The sequence below is a fragment of the Macrotis lagotis genome, chromosome 1, assembly GCF_037893015.1.
Source record: "Macrotis lagotis isolate mMagLag1 chromosome 1, bilby.v1.9.chrom.fasta, whole genome shotgun sequence".
Classification (NCBI taxonomy): Eukaryota; Metazoa; Chordata; class Mammalia; order Peramelemorphia; family Peramelidae; genus Macrotis; species Macrotis lagotis.
The window spans coordinates 98569402-98585014 of NC_133658.1; the positions used below are offsets into that span (position 1 = coordinate 98569402).

Consider the following 15613-nt stretch of genomic DNA (forward strand, 5'->3'; position numbering starts at 1 on the left):
TATTCATTTTCTTCAAATTTCCTTGGCTATGAACCAAGACAAATGAGGGAACTTCCTTAAGAGTACCCAGGTTCTCTCTTAAATGAGACCCTGATACAAGTATTATATATGAAACAGAAGGGACAAACATTGTTAAGTGTTTCACTAAGGGGCATACAAAGAGAAAATCAAGGAAGTCTCTTCTCTCAAGAAGTTACCATTGTGATTAAAAGAGACCACAAATAGAGGAGAGATCACCTGCTGGGCAACTATAAGAGGGAGTAATTGATTATACTAACACTTTCTGTCTCACCAAAGCTGTTGGAAGAAACAGTTTTTTGTAAACCTCAATACACTACCCAAAAGTTAATTGATTCATCATTCCCCCAAGTAGGGGAAAAAAAGACAACTAGAATTCTAGTACTTGTACTAGATTGTACATGCTAACCTGATCAGATATATGCACATGATTGAAAACATAAATGAACAGAATTAAATATTAAAATTACTAATGTATCAGTGAGTAAATGAGATATCCAGGTTGCAAGACAGGTCCCATACTGATTTTTTCATTTAATTTGTGAGATATAGGCGCAGTCAAACTCTCTATGCTATTATTTTTAAGTAGTACTTTGAAGAGAACAGCATGTACTTTCTTGTATTATAGTTTAGCCAGACCATACAGGTATTGGCCAGAATGGTTTGAAATGATCAACTACACATGTTTCAGCCAATCTGGCAGAGATATGTTGTACTTTGGGAGAGGGAAGGGAGGTGGTTGTAATGACTCTTCAAACATTTTTCTGCACAATCCATTAATCAGCAGTTGAACAGCCAGGAGGGACAATTTTGCTTGGTTTCAGCACAAAGAGGTGTGTTTTGTGGTTTGCAAGTGTATGGATTGGGAATTCTGATTTTAACTGAATGGGACTGAAGCCATTGCTAGAAATGATTATCAGGCTAGGGTCTCTGTACCTCAATTACTGAATAAATAATTTTTTACTTGACAAACATAGGCCTTGAAGGTCAGGTCTTCTTGTAAAAAGAAAAAAGAACAATGACTTCACAGTGAGAAAAAAACTATGGTTGAACACAACTTGGGATAGGGAAACTGTCGCTTGTATCTTAACCACTTCCTTCCTCAACTCAGTCTCTCTTCTCTAGTCTCTCCAGTTTACACAGTCCTCTTCAGCCAATTAGTTCAGAACGCCACTGCCAAAATCATTCCCAATCCCTGCACTGGCAGAGTTCTTACTGCTTTCCTGAATCAGACTTAAACTTCCTCTCAATTTCAGGACTCTCCAATCTGCATTCTCTATCTCTTCTTTCATGTTCTTTCATTATTCCAGTTATCTCTGACCAACTACATCTTATATCTTCTCCTTAAGTCTTTTATAATCACTCCCATATTTAAGTATGTTTATGTTTGGGACATTCTTTCTACATCAATTCTTAATAAATATTTTCAGGCTTTTCCTTCTTGCTGTCAACCACTCTGAGTTTATTCCCAGAGCCCCTCCTGTTGAAGTCATCACTGTATGTCATCAAAAACTGTTCATCATTTTTGAAACAACCAGAACTTTTTTCATAATACTATCACTCTTTTATAATAACAAGTATTTATAATATTTTTGGTTAAAAAATCCTAGAAATGGAAATCACTGAGTTCTTTAATTTTAGATAACAAAACCACATTAATTGAAATTTCTATGATTTGCTGATAAGAAATAAGTTTGCTGATGCTTGTAAAAAAAGCTACCAAGTTCTTTTAAATCTGATGGGAGTAATTCAAGAATTATCTTCCTGAAAAATCCTTTAAGTTAAGCAAGTTTTCATTGTGTTAGGAATTCTCAGCAGAAGGTGTGGAAAAAATATATATATAAAATACGTATATACCTTAAAAAATTTAACTTTGGGATACAAAGGAAATAGTTCAAGACATATGGCAGCAAAATACAATTGGTTACTTTGAGGAAAGTACTCTTAATTGGAAGATCTTATGCAGGAAAACTTTGCTACTGAATTCTCTGCAGAAAACAGCCTTAAGTTTGGTCTACAAAATGTCAGGAAAGAAGGATTTATGAGGTGCAGCTTTACAAGAAAAAATCCAGGGATGAGAAGTTGCCTGGCTAAGTAAAATAAGAAGTCATAAGAGAAATCAGATGAATCTCTGTGTAAATCTTTTACTAATAACATTGTACATATGAAATCCATCAAATTCTGCAAACCTACTTTTCACCTTTATATTAAATAAAACATATGCAAGTTTTACTTCTAGTTTCTGGCACTGAATGCCAGAAAATTTTCATGGTATTTTCTTTACTAGGTACCACATACAATGCAATGAAGTTCTATAGGCCATTCACTGATTTTAATGGTCAGTTTTTCAATAAATTCATTCTTTTTTTTCCCCTTATCTTAGAATTCCAACCAGATTGCATTGCCTCAAATGCATTTTGGGGAAGAATGTGAATTTGAATGACATATGGAGTCCCTGTTGACACTGCAGATGTTGGTTAATTTTAGATTCTGAAAGAACAAAAGAACAGAAGCAATATCAGGCAAATTAATTTCTCTTTGGCCTTTTCTTGGAAAATTCCTTTTCTGTCACCACCAGAGAATGGTGGGCTAGAAAATTTAAATGCTGTAGATCTAAGCCATATTGTATAACACATGAGAACTATATGACTTTAATGCTAAAAGAATAATTGCATTTATTTCTTGGTAGAACCAAAAAAAGGGATTTTAACTGAGTTTTTACTTTAAATGACACAAGGCTAAGGAAAGAGTGAAATTTGTGAGTCACATTTAGGATGTAAAAAATATGGGGTTGGGGGCAGTTAAGTGGCACAGTGTATAGAGTACCAGTCCTTGAGTCAGGAGGACCTGAGTTCAAATCCGACCATAGATACTTAATAATTACCTAGCTATGTAGAAAGACAGACAGACAGACAGACAGACAGACAGACAGAAAGAAAGAAAGAAAGAAAGAAAGAAAGAAAGAAAGAAAGAAAGAAAGAAAGAAAAGAAAATATGGCAATGTATCAGCTTTTGGATCAAATTATCAGTTCTGGTTATTTAATTAATCTGAATTAACACAATATTGGACCATCTTCTGAGGTTATTATCTGTGCAAATGAAAATTTCTGAGTAGAACAAAAGGTATAATATGCACATATATATGAAAAATAAGTTTTTAAAAATCCATTAGCTTAGGGTGGTGATAGCCCACATATATAACAGTGGGTTTATTATTTTCTCTATTTACATTCATTTAAGTAAGAAATGTTTTACAAAGTATGAAAATAGTTACTATGTCTTAAGTTGTTTCCATACCACCCATACATAATACAATCCAAGCACCTAAGCACTTTTGCAAGTGTCCTGAAATAAAAATAGGACTAGTAGTACCTTCCTTACTTCAAAAAATCTGTGATCTCATCAAAGTAGATACTGGCTCTACTGATGCAAATTCCAACAATTTGTGCCTTTTAAACTTGCAAGACTGCTGTCCATACACTCTATAAATCCAACATGGAAGGCTCAATCAATTCTAATTCTCTTGATAATATATGGACATTAAGTGAAAAATGTGGTCAATGCATTAATTACCCTTTCAACTCACTATCAGAGCAATCCAATTTTTAAACATTTTGTAGTCATACATTTCTTTAATGACACTCTCTTCCTACCTTCCCAATTCTATCTATGGTACCATCATCCTCCCAGTTACTCAAGACTTACATCCTAGGAGTTATTCTCAACTTACTTTCTTTCACCACCACACCACCACTCACCTTCCTTTTCTCCCTCTCACACTCCCACACGCAAAATCTGTTGTGAAGTCTTACTGATTCTCCCTTTCCAATATCTTTCTGAGATACCAGAAAGATGGCACTTCTGATACTGCCACCACATTAGTTCAGGTCCTCATTGCCTCACATCTGGACTACTTCACTAGCCCTCTGGTTGGTCTCCTTACCTCTTTCTCCACTAAAGTCCACTCAGATATCAAAGTGATCTTCCTGAAGCATAGGTCTGATGATGTCACCTTCTTATGCCTTTCCCCATTCAATCTACTCCAGTGGTTCCCTATTACCTCTAGTATCAAATGTAAAATTTTCTATTTGGCTTTTAAAACCTTTCATTAACTTATCTCTCCTACTTTTCAGTTTTTATATTTACTCCCTCCTTTGACACTGTTATTCTTACTTTTCCTTACACAAGACAAGTCCATTATCCATTTCATTTAATATTAATGCCTTCTCTTTGATATATATTATGCATAATTGTACCATAATTGTATGTTGTCTTTCTATTAGAAGATGAGCTCCTTGAGAACAGATATTGTTTTTGCCTTTCTTTCTATAATGCTGAACACAGAGTCTGGCACATATTAGGTACTTAAAAATGTATTTTGATTTAATTGGAACATCTCTCATTCTACTTTTCTTGTAAGATTATTCATTTGGAATGTTTTGAATCTTTATTTTGTCTATGCCATTGCCCTTTAGGTGATCTTGAACTTCAGTTCTTCAGAGACTGTAGTATTTATATAGGGTACTTCAAAAAAAATTAAATCCACCAACCTGTATGGAATAGCTTTTAAAGACCCATTTGCATTCTAGTAAGATATTTCAGGATAGGACAAAGTCATTGCAGTGTTGAAACATCAAGTAAGCAATTAAACAAATATTTTAGTCATTAAAGAAATATCCAAATAAAATAAAATGATTTAGGATAAAGCTACCTTATAAGATCCTTTTAAAACTTCAACATCTAACATTCTTCATAAGGTCCAAGATGGATTTAATTCAAATTGATTAAATAAGCAGTTATTAAGCAACTTCTTGGTACCTATTGAGAAGTATCCTCAAAGTCAAGAAGATCTGAGTATCTGTCCAGTCTCTGACACATAATGATTGTGTCATCCTGGGCAGGTGGCTCATTCTGCCAATGTCCCAGGCAACTTTCTAAGACTAAAAGGGGGTAAAATCATTGCAGATCTTTATTAGGAGAGGGGGTTTCTTTATCAGGAGTTCTTCGTGCCCATACAATCACAGGCCTAAACAAAAAAATAGAGAAAAGCAAAAAGAAAGTACCAAGCACTGTGCAAGACATTGGGAATCAAAAGATAAAAATGAAACCAATTCCTGCCTTTAAGGAAATTATGTTGGAGAAATTTGATGGGGGACATAGGAAGCAACACATCCCTAGATAAAATTTTATACACAAACATATACATATATATATATATATACATACATATATACATATATACAGTATATATATGATATATATTATTAACCTAAAATTAGAACCTTAAAAAAAACAACTACATAGAGAAAAATATATAAGTCACAAAGTTTATTTCTCTGGGATTTTACCCACTACCATTAGGGAATGGAGACCATCTTAGAAATGATCTCCCCAGTTGTGTGAAATCACAAAATTTATATAGTGGCAATGGCAGGGGAACAGAATATATCTAACAAGAGTAGGAAAAAAAAACCTTATTATTTGATCTTTGAGGACCATTCCACTACAATGCTATTTTCCTTCAGGGAGGTAACTTGTTTTGAGGTTTTTTGAGTTTAACTAGGTTGGGCAGGGGATTGAATTCTCTTGATTTAAGGAGAGTCAGACAAAATTCCCTTTTAAAATTATAAAGGGATTGATCCTCAGTATAGCTTAAGAAAAGCAACCTTTGACCAGGAAAAGAGTTTTATAAAAACTTATAATTTTTATATTTAACAATATATATGTATACATATATATAAACATATATTTATATATTGAGGCAGATGGAGGACAGAGAAAGAGGGAGGGAGAGAATTAACATTTGTCTAGGTGAGTTGAGAAAAGGCCTTGGGTAGGAATTGACACTTGAGTTAATGGTGAATGAACCTAGAGATTCTAATAGATGGGAGTTGAGAACAGAGAATATTCAAGGCAGGAGGAGGGCACATTCTGTGCAAAAGCATAGAGGTGAAAGATGGAATGTTATATATGAAGAAACAAGAAGACAACCAATTTGGCTAGAATACAGAGTACATGAGGTGAAATGATGCGAAAGAGGTCTGGAAAGATATGCTGGATAAATTGTGAAGGATTTTAAAGCCAAAAAGAGAAGTTTCCATTTTATGCCAGGGACAATTGGAGTCACTGAAGTTTTGTGTGTAAAGGAAGGGCATGATCATTCCTGTGCTTTAGGGATCTCATTTTGGCAGATGGGTAGACAACTGATTGGATGGCAGAGAGATCTGAAGCAAGGCCATCTCTTAAGCAATCCAAGTGAGAGGCTATGAGACTTTAGAGTGTTGGCTGTGTCAGTGGAGAAAAGGCAGATATAAGAGATGTTGTAGGATTAGAATTGGTAATGCCTGGCAACTGATTTAATATAGGATGTAAGGGAGAGGGATCATGGGTTTAGAATCCACCTAGTCCAACCTCTTTATTTTGTAGGGAAGAAAATTGAGACTGGGAGAAGTTGTGACTTGCCTAAACATATATTTAAGTGGCAGAGATGATACTTGAATCCAGATCCTTACTTTTCTATTATATAGAGCTTTCTGTCAACATTGAAAAGACTTGGCAATTGATTGACTGGGGGAGAGGAGAGGGGGAATTAAGAGCTAAAGTTGATTCCATAGTTCTAAACCTGTGTAAGGATAATGATGCCTTCCATAGACCCAGGGCAATGAAGAAATGCAGTGGGAATAGAGGAGAAAATAATTAATTCTATTTTAGACACGATGATTTTGAGACACCTGTGATGATGGAGATGTCCATCAGGAGAAGACTTCAATGTGATAGTGAATGTTATGACAATGTCAACCAGTAATATTATGGTAATCAGAATATTTTTCTAGGCAATTCCAAAAGGTTCCTTAATCTTCCATTTTGCATAGCTTTTTATTATTTTCGGTGCAACTGCAAGTCCAGGCAGGCAAAGGTTTGTTTGTTTTTTTTTTCATTTCCATTCAGTAACTCTTTCAGTACTTGTGTTTATCTAGTGAGCACTGTCAAGATTAAAGAAAGGAACAGATGGTCTTACCCAGTATTCCTCTTACTAGGAACTGAGCCAGTTTATTTTAGGGAGTCAGTACTAGTTTGCTGTTATCAGTGAATGGAGTTGTTCCTAAAGCATTTCTGCTTTAGATCCATAATCAATCGGAACTAGTCTGAATTTTTTTCTCCATTTTCCATCAGTCAAATCAATCAAAATCAGTTTTTATTTTGGCTATACCTAGTTTCAGTATGAGCAAATGTATAATTTAGTTATATCCTCTAGCCTATAAGAAGCATCATCTTGATAGGATAATTAATGTTGTTCTTAATCCTAAAGATTCAAGATAGACTGCATCTATGATGAACAGTATCATAAATTCTATAATAATTTAAAATATCATACAACGTTTTCTAAATTACTAAATAATATGCAAAGAAATATTTTTATAAAATTCTGTCTCAATAAAAAAGGATTATCTAATTTTGATATAGCAGTTAATGCCTTTAGTGTTTTTTTAAGTGAATTTTGAGACATTGATATCCCTCAAGTTGGTTTTAGTTTTAAAATACTAACATTTGCTCTGTGCCAGTTGAACAGTGGTTACTGATGATGGCATTTTTTTATGTTGTACCTTTACAAAGTGCTTTTCTTACAACCTTGTGAAGGAGCCAGTGCAAGTAAATTGTACTCATTTTTATCAGTATGAGGAAATTTTGGCTCAGAGATGTTAAGCAATTTGTCCCAAGTCACAAACATGCTATTCAATCCTAGGTCCTTTGATTCCAAATCTAGCATACATTCCCCCATCTCTCTCTCTGTCAGTTACATATATATGCACATAGATACAAATATACTTTTCTAGAGTGTACTAGAGTACACACACACACACACACACACACACACACACACATTAAATAATGCTTAGAGCTTCCATGGAGGTTTTAGACTCACAGAATCTCCGTAAGGAGAGACCTTGGAGACCCCATATTAGGATATGTGCCCATACCTGAGCAGGTACCTCTTCTACAAAATTTCCCCATTTACTTTAAAGAACTCTAATGAAGCCTCTCAAAATAGGGCATTCATTCCACTCTGGGCCAGTTGTGTCTATTATTACAATGAGCCAAATTCTTCCCTTTTACACCTTGTACCCATTTGTCCTAGTTCTGGATTTTGAGGCCAAACAAAATAAATTGAATTTATCTTCTACATGACAAACCTTCACCACATAAGGTAGCCTTTTCTACCCCAGGCTAAACAATTTCAACTTCTTCCAGCAATCTTCAGATGTTACGGCTTCCAGTTGTCTAACCATCATTGGTATCATTCTGAATACTATTCTTCTAAGAATGTAATCTATTGCTAAATGAGTATTTTAAGAAGCAAGATGTAAAATGCTGAATAGCAGGGTACATCCCCTAAGCACCCACCATATACTTCCCAAACAGATTCACAAATATCTGACTCCTCAATAAAATAAGGGCTGTTGTTTTCTGTAGGTCAGAGAAATTATACGTGATAACATGACAAGAAATATTACAATCTACGTAATCAAACAAAGTGAAGGTAAATAATAGGACCAAAGAACAGGATATAAAAAATATGACATGCCAACATGTAATATATATATATATATATATATATATATATATATATATATATATATATATATCTGTGTGTGTGTGTGTGTGTGTGTGTATAGAACACCACTACCATCATATGTTATACAACACTTGTCAGGACACACCATGACACTGATGGTGCATGATATATATGTGACATCACAAGATAAATATAATATTGTGATAAATGCCATGTGATGACACGGGAGGGTGACATGGCATTGCAATGTTGTGCGACACATATGACTCTCAACATGTGGTTACATGAGATAATGCAATGTGACATTTTGTGACATGTGGCTTGTGGTATCAACATACAATGAAACATGAAGTGGCATGATGGTAGATGTCATGTGATGGTGGTGAGATACCTACCACCATTATAGGTTGCTAAGGAGATGCATGAGGCACAAACAATTATGCAAAATGACCACGGTCACATAGCTATTAAATAGCAGAGTTTGAATTAGGACCCAGATCCTCAGAATTCAAATTCCCCTCACTTAGTCACTGTCCTTGGCCTCATGGAGCTTGATGTTGTTGTCTATCCAATTTTTTTGTTTTTGCAAGGCAATGGGGTTAAGTGACTTGCCCAAGGTCACACCAACTAGGTAATTATTAAGTGTCTGAGACTGGATTTGAACTCAGGTCCTTCTGACACCAGGGCCTGTGCTCTATCCACTGTGCCACCTAGCTGCCCCCATCCTTCAATTTTGAAGAGGATTAATGATATCACATGTTTTAACTCATTCATGAATTAGTTTTAAGTGAAAAGGAGTTGCACAAAAGGAATCAAATTCTTTTTCAGAATTATCAAAGTTCAGTGGCAAGAAAAAAGGTCAGAATAACTGTTATTGTCCAGATTACAATGAAGAACCTCGGCATCTCTGATGTTTGCAGGGGTATCCAGGGAGGATTAGTACCTCTGGTGTGAGGGCTTGCTGAACCCTTTTCAGGACCTCTCCTCTACCTTTGGTTTTCACCTTTCATCCAACTCTCACCTGTGGCTCCAAGATGCAGCCACATCCTGGTAAAACTGAGCACACAGCCTAAGCCAAGTTGAGTTTGACCAACAGGCCTCAAAACCTTTAGTGGTTTGGGGGGTATCTACCCCAAACATGTGAAGACTTATCCTGGTGGGGAAGCAGATAAAAGACCAACTAATCTTTTTTCTAAAATTCTCCAGGAAGGAGGAACCTACTACCTCCAGGGACAGCCTAGTCCATTTCTGGATTTTCTTATATCAAGCATAAAATGTCCTATTTGCAGCTTTCACCTACCCCTGAGGCAGGACATTGGCAATCCTTCCTCCCCTTTGAAACTCTCTAAGTACTTGAAGATAGTGATTGTGCCTCCCAGAGTTTTGGATGGGGGGGGGCGGAGAAAGGAGGTATCTTTTTCTTTGATTGTGTTGAGTTAGGACATTGTATCCTACTCAAAGCTAAGAAGATGAAGAGAAACTCTAGACTTCCCTTTCAGTCTTAATGGTGCTTTGATTTTATGATTCCTGGGAAAGAAGTTAGTTCTAATAAAAGATTTCTGGGTTGCTACATGTTACTCTTTTAGTAACCTTGAATGCATTTCCCCCCCAAGTGCTATAATTAAACATAGTAAAGCTAGAGTATTCTAGTATATATGGCCAATAAGCCTAAAAAAGTCTTCTAATTTTAGTTCACTGACACTAATTTAAATGGCACTGCTGATCCACTGCTCTCCATGGAATTCCATGTCCTCATTGGAGGTTCAGATGGAAAATCAAGTGATAAAAAATTCTTAGGCTCAGTGAAATGCATGTGTGGCAGGAGGAGTGGGAGACACAGTCATAAATGCCCAATCACCCCGTCCAAAAAGCCATTTTCATAGACAAGCATGAAGAAGTTGGATCCCTTGGAGAAAAATTCAAGGAGGATATTAGTAGAAAAAGTTGAAGAGGTTCTTGTGACAATTGGATTAGATTATTGATGGAGATGAGAGTACCAAGATTGTGAGATATATTGGAATGTACAACTTACTTGAAGCTTTGAACCTCTACTAACATGTTATGAATGACAAAAACTGGACTACACTTTAGAGATGCCATTTATCTAGGCAGGCTATATCATACACTGACTTTTTTTTAGGGTTGTTATTTTTTTTAGGATTAAGCATACTACTATTGTTAAGAGAGGTGGGGAGGAATTTATGGAAAATTCAAAGCCTGTGCACAACCTAAAGGTACAATTTATGAGATACAATGAACAGCTGCTCTCATTGGAACATGTTCACTAACCCTGCAAAGACAAGATTTTTATTTGCCAACTCAGTCATATCATTATAGAAAATGCCTTTAGAATTTTCTACCAAAAAACTTTGGCAGTAGAGTCTCAGATTTATGGGATTAAACTATCACATAACAATTAGGTAAAAGTCATAGGTCTAATCATAAAAAGAATACTGGATTCCTTCCCCTTGCTGTCTCCTGATATCAACTGAAGGCATATGTCTGTAGGATGAGTGTAGGGGGAATAAGTAGAAGTACATATATTCCCTTTCCAAATTGCTTGGCCATCTTCTTTCTTCTCAACCTGATTCTACGATCCCTACTGGCTTCTTTCTTTACTTTCCTTCCACCTAAAAATAGCAACAATATATCTGAGATAATGTAATAGATAGGGGTTTTAAGCAATAGTGGTCATAATTTTTACTAATGGAAAAGCTAAAACTACATATAAAGTCCAGATAAATCTACATTATTAGTGAGGACCTAGGTCACCAACCATCAATCAAGTATATACTGTTTTTCACATTATGAACAGGTATATATATATAAATATATATGTATATATGCATATACATATATATTTATGTATAAAATGCATATATTCACACACACACACGCACACACAGGAACATGCAAGTTTGAAGGAAGCAGAAAATGTCTCTTGCAGAGGGAAGTGTTTGAGTTGATTACAAACATGGGGACTAGTATAGAGACCAGAGAGGCAGTGTTGTGTGGGGAACAGCAAATAGACTAAGAAGGCTGAGCTGTGCAGAATGTGTGGAGGGTAATAATATGCAAGATTGGAGAGGAAGAGGACAGGTTTTGAAGAGTTGGAGAAAGAGCTAGGTTCCAGTGTCAGGCTGCTTGACTTTGAATCCTTTTCCCATTCTGTCCCTTTTGTACTCCTCTAGACTTCCTAGCTATTCTCTCCTTCACATTTCTTTTTTTGCAAGGTAATGGGGTTAAATGACTTGCCCAGGGTCACACAGCTAGGTAATTATTAAGTGTCTGAGGCCACATTTGAACTCAGGTCCTCCTGACTCCGAGACTAGTACTCTATGCACTATACCACCTAGGTGCCCCTCCTTCACATTTCTTGACAAGTCACTTAAGTCTCCATGACCAGGCAACTCTAAGACTAAAAGTTGCAGAATTGTTATATATTGGTAAAATGTGTTTTCTTCTTGGAAATTCCTTACACTAGTGAAACAGATCAGAGCGGGGGGGGGGGGGGGGGACTACTAGTACATACCATATGTAATCAAAGCTAGGAAGATTCTATCATTTTGAAAAGAGGCATAGAGGACAGTGGCAACATTTGGGTTTTAGTCCTAAGTCTGTCAACTGGTTAGCTTAATGAGGAAGTCACTTTACCTCTTGGTCCCAGGTTCTTCAGCTTTCAAATGATAGAATGCCCTTCTAGCTATAAAATTAACAAAACATAATTAATGTGAACGTTGTTTCCCATTGCAAACTCCAGGGGCTTCCCATTACATCTAGGATCAAATGAAAACCTTTTTTAGTATTAAAGGACTTCTTAAACTGGTTTCTTACTTTTTCAGTCTCCTTACACCTTACTTCTCTCCACCTATGCTTGAGCCAGTCATACTGTTCCATGTCTTTAAGTTCATTCTCCTCCCCTACCTAGAATGTGCCACTTCTACATTTTTTGCCTCTCAGGATCCTGGTTTCTCTTAAGATTCAGCTCAAGTACTATACTAATACTCTTGACAACCTCTGTACCTGTTTCCAATTCCATATGGTATAAATATTAAATATTCAGGATTTACTTATTTACATACAAAATATCTCCTTTGTTAGAATGGAAGCTCCTTGAGGCAAGGGAGTTTCACTTTTATCTTTAAATTACCCTAGTCAGTCTCTTAAAAATGTTCAGTGATTGATTTTAATCTTCATTTGCTAAAATCCTTCCCTTTAATGAGTAGCTCAGGCATTCTCCACTTTTTTTTATTAAATATTTTGTTTTCAATTACATACAACATACAACCAATCATTTTTTGCAAGGTTCTGAGTTTTACAATTTTTCTCCCTCCCTTCCCTTTCCTCCTCCCCTCAACAGAAGGCAAGCAGTTATAGACTTGACATTTGCATCCACACTAAGCATAGATAGAAATTGAAAGTGTTTTGAGAGAATGAGATCCAAAAGGAAGAAAACATTAAAGATAGCAAAATTATATATGACAACTTTTAAAAATTAAAGATAATAAATATGGTTTAAATTCCATAGTTCCTTCTCTGCATACAGATGGTACTCTCCATCCCTGATTATTGCAGTGTTGAAATGAGCAAGTCCATCAAGGTTGATCATCACCCCCATGTTGCTGTTAGTGTGTACAATGTTCTTCATTCTGCTCACTTCACTCAGCATCAGCTCATGCAAGTCTTACCTGGCTCCTCTGAAATCCCATCCCTCCTGATTTCTTATAGAATGTTCCATCACACACACACACACACACACACACACACCATAAGAGATGCTCTGAATATTTTTGTACATGTGGGACTTTTACCCCTTTCCATGATCTCTTCAGGATACAGACCCAGTAATGGCATTGCTGGATCAAAGAGTATGCATAGGGTTTATTGCCCTTTGGGCATAATTCCAAATTGCTCTCCAGAAAGGGTGAATTCCCTCATTTCTTCCTCATTGATATTAAATCTCACAGCTAAAGGAGATCCCTCCTTCCTTCAACATCTATTCTTCTGTTTCTTTTGTTCTATGTTCTTTTCTCATTTTAATTTTATTATGTTTATTTGTACATTGTATTTGGAATGGGGAGGAAGGGAAATATGTATTTAAAATCACATCTCTTTTCTCTTTTCATTAAATTGAAAATGAGTTCTGCCAAAAAGAGATGACTCTAGGTCTCATCAACAGCACCATATTAAGATGACGTGCCATATACCTGGTATTAATTTGTGCCACCTGGGAAGAGGAGTGTGGCTTCTCATTGTTTCACTATTGTGGTTTCCTGGGTTGGGCTGCAGGGGGCCTAATAATTAAAACCATAATAATGTTTCATAATGATGTGCTACTTTTTGCCAGAACTTGGGACTTAAATACAATGAATATGAAATGCACTGGCACCGGATCTTTGCTTATTGGGGTACAAGACCCAGAGGCCTGGAAACATGAGACTGGGACTGCAGTCTTCCCCTGTGGAGCCTATCCTGGCCCCGGGTCTTTGAGTCTGTCCATGATCATCAGAAACAAAGAGTACTTTTAAAGTCCTCCATTTGCCGCCCCATGTGGGAGGGATCCCATCAGGGAATGGAGGCCTGGAAGGGGCGGCTCATTCCTTCGGGCTTCCAGGCAGCTCTGTGGGTCGGTGACCACCTCGGCTGACTCTGGCCGTTCCTCCTCTGCCCACCTGCGCCCAGGGCCGCGGTGGGGTGGGTTTCAGGTAGGCCTCTCTGGCAGGGTCTGCCGTAGGAGCCCGGGACCCCGGCTGAGATGCCCAGGGCCGCGTCTCCCACCGCGGGCAGGGAGCTGGCGGCGCCTCACGGCGGCCCATTTCACAGACAGGGCTGAGGCCACAGGCCGCACCACCCTGGACAGCTCCAGTTTCCTCCACGGCGGAGTTCCGTCGCCGATCCCTCCCGGGATGGTGGCGAGAATCAAATGACGTAATTGTAAAGCCGGATGACTGGCATTTCGAAGGAGCCACGGCTGGGCCCGTCCCCTCGCCGCTTCTCTGCCACCCACCGGCCCAGGTAGGGGCGGACATTCCTCCCCTCCCCCATCCCTAACCTTTGCTTGACCTCCCACCCCTTCTCCAGCTGATGGATCCCGCCTTCCCACGTGACACTTCCTTCAGCCCACGTGACGCGCCATCCTTTCCCCCCTTCCCATTTCCACCCGGCCCAGAGTACGCCTCCCACCCTCACGTGATCCCGTGTAGCAACGTGATTGGCTCCTCCCCTTTCTCCCGGCTCGAACCGGGCTGCACCTTCCCGTTGCCCGACTTCAAAATGGCCGCCCCTCACTGCGCGCGCCCGAGCCGCCGGACCTCCTCGTCTCCCTTGCCCGCCCATCCCTCCGTCTCTTCTCCGGCCCTCGCCTTCCCGCCTCGCGATTGGCCGAGGACGGCCCCGCCCCTCCGGAGGGGCTCCTGCCATTGGCCGCAGCACGCTGCCCCTCACAGCGGTCCTCCTCCCTTTCCCATTCTCGCCTCCCGCCCCTCCCCCCCGCCCTCAGCCCCGGGAGGTATTTTCCATTCCGGTGGGGGTTGGGGGGGAGGGGAAAAGGCTGAGGAGGGAGTGGGGGGCCTTAGAAGAGGGGGGGCATCCGGTGAGGCCGGGGCCCCCGGGCTCCGTCAGGAGGAAGCGGGCAGGCGCCCCGGCGGCCGCTGAAGTCGGGACGGGGCCGGCAGCCGCACTCGCCCGCGCCCCGGCCGCGCCGCCCGGACCGTCCTTCCGGGGCGCAGGTGCCCCAGAGGAGGCCGCCCCGCGCCCCGGGCCCGCCGGTGAGTCTCGCGCCCGCGCGCCGCCAGCGCCCCCGGGGAGGCCGGCACGGGCGCCCGGCCCGGCGCGGCGCGGCGGAGGGGAGAGCGGGGAGCCGGGGAGCACGCGGGGGGCGCCGGGGGCCGAGCCGGGGCCGGGGCCGGGGCCCGCAGCTGCCCGGGCTGCCCCGAGCGCGGTGCCCGCGCTGCCCCGAGCGCGGTGCCCGCGCTGCCCCGAGCTCGGTGCCCGCGCTGCCCCGAGCGCGGTGCCCGCGCC

General features: G+C 39.6%; 1 protein-coding gene and 1 long non-coding RNA gene across 4 annotated transcripts in view; one reads left to right on the top strand and one right to left on the bottom strand.

The window, feature by feature from the left end:
* The window catches only part of LOC141501396 (uncharacterized), a 56783-nt gene extending 41881 nt beyond the window's left edge, over positions 1 to 14902 (bottom strand). Inside the window, exon 1 of the long non-coding RNA XR_012472226.1 lies at positions 14777 to 14902. This is a non-coding gene — a long non-coding RNA (uncharacterized LOC141501396). The remainder of the gene's footprint in view (positions 1 to 14776) is intronic.
* The window catches only part of SOCS5 (suppressor of cytokine signaling 5), a 144746-nt gene that overhangs the window by 32597 nt on the left and 96536 nt on the right, over positions 1 to 15613 (top strand). Inside the window, exon 1 of one of the 3 annotated variants that reach the window (XM_074205293.1) lies at positions 15018 to 15360. The exons of 1 other annotated variant lie outside the window; for it this stretch is intronic. The gene's annotated coding sequence lies outside the window, so the exon portion shown is untranslated. Of the gene's footprint in view, positions 1 to 15017; positions 15361 to 15613 lie in introns of those variants that run through there. One more of the 3 variants, XM_074205272.1, reaches the window with a different exon arrangement.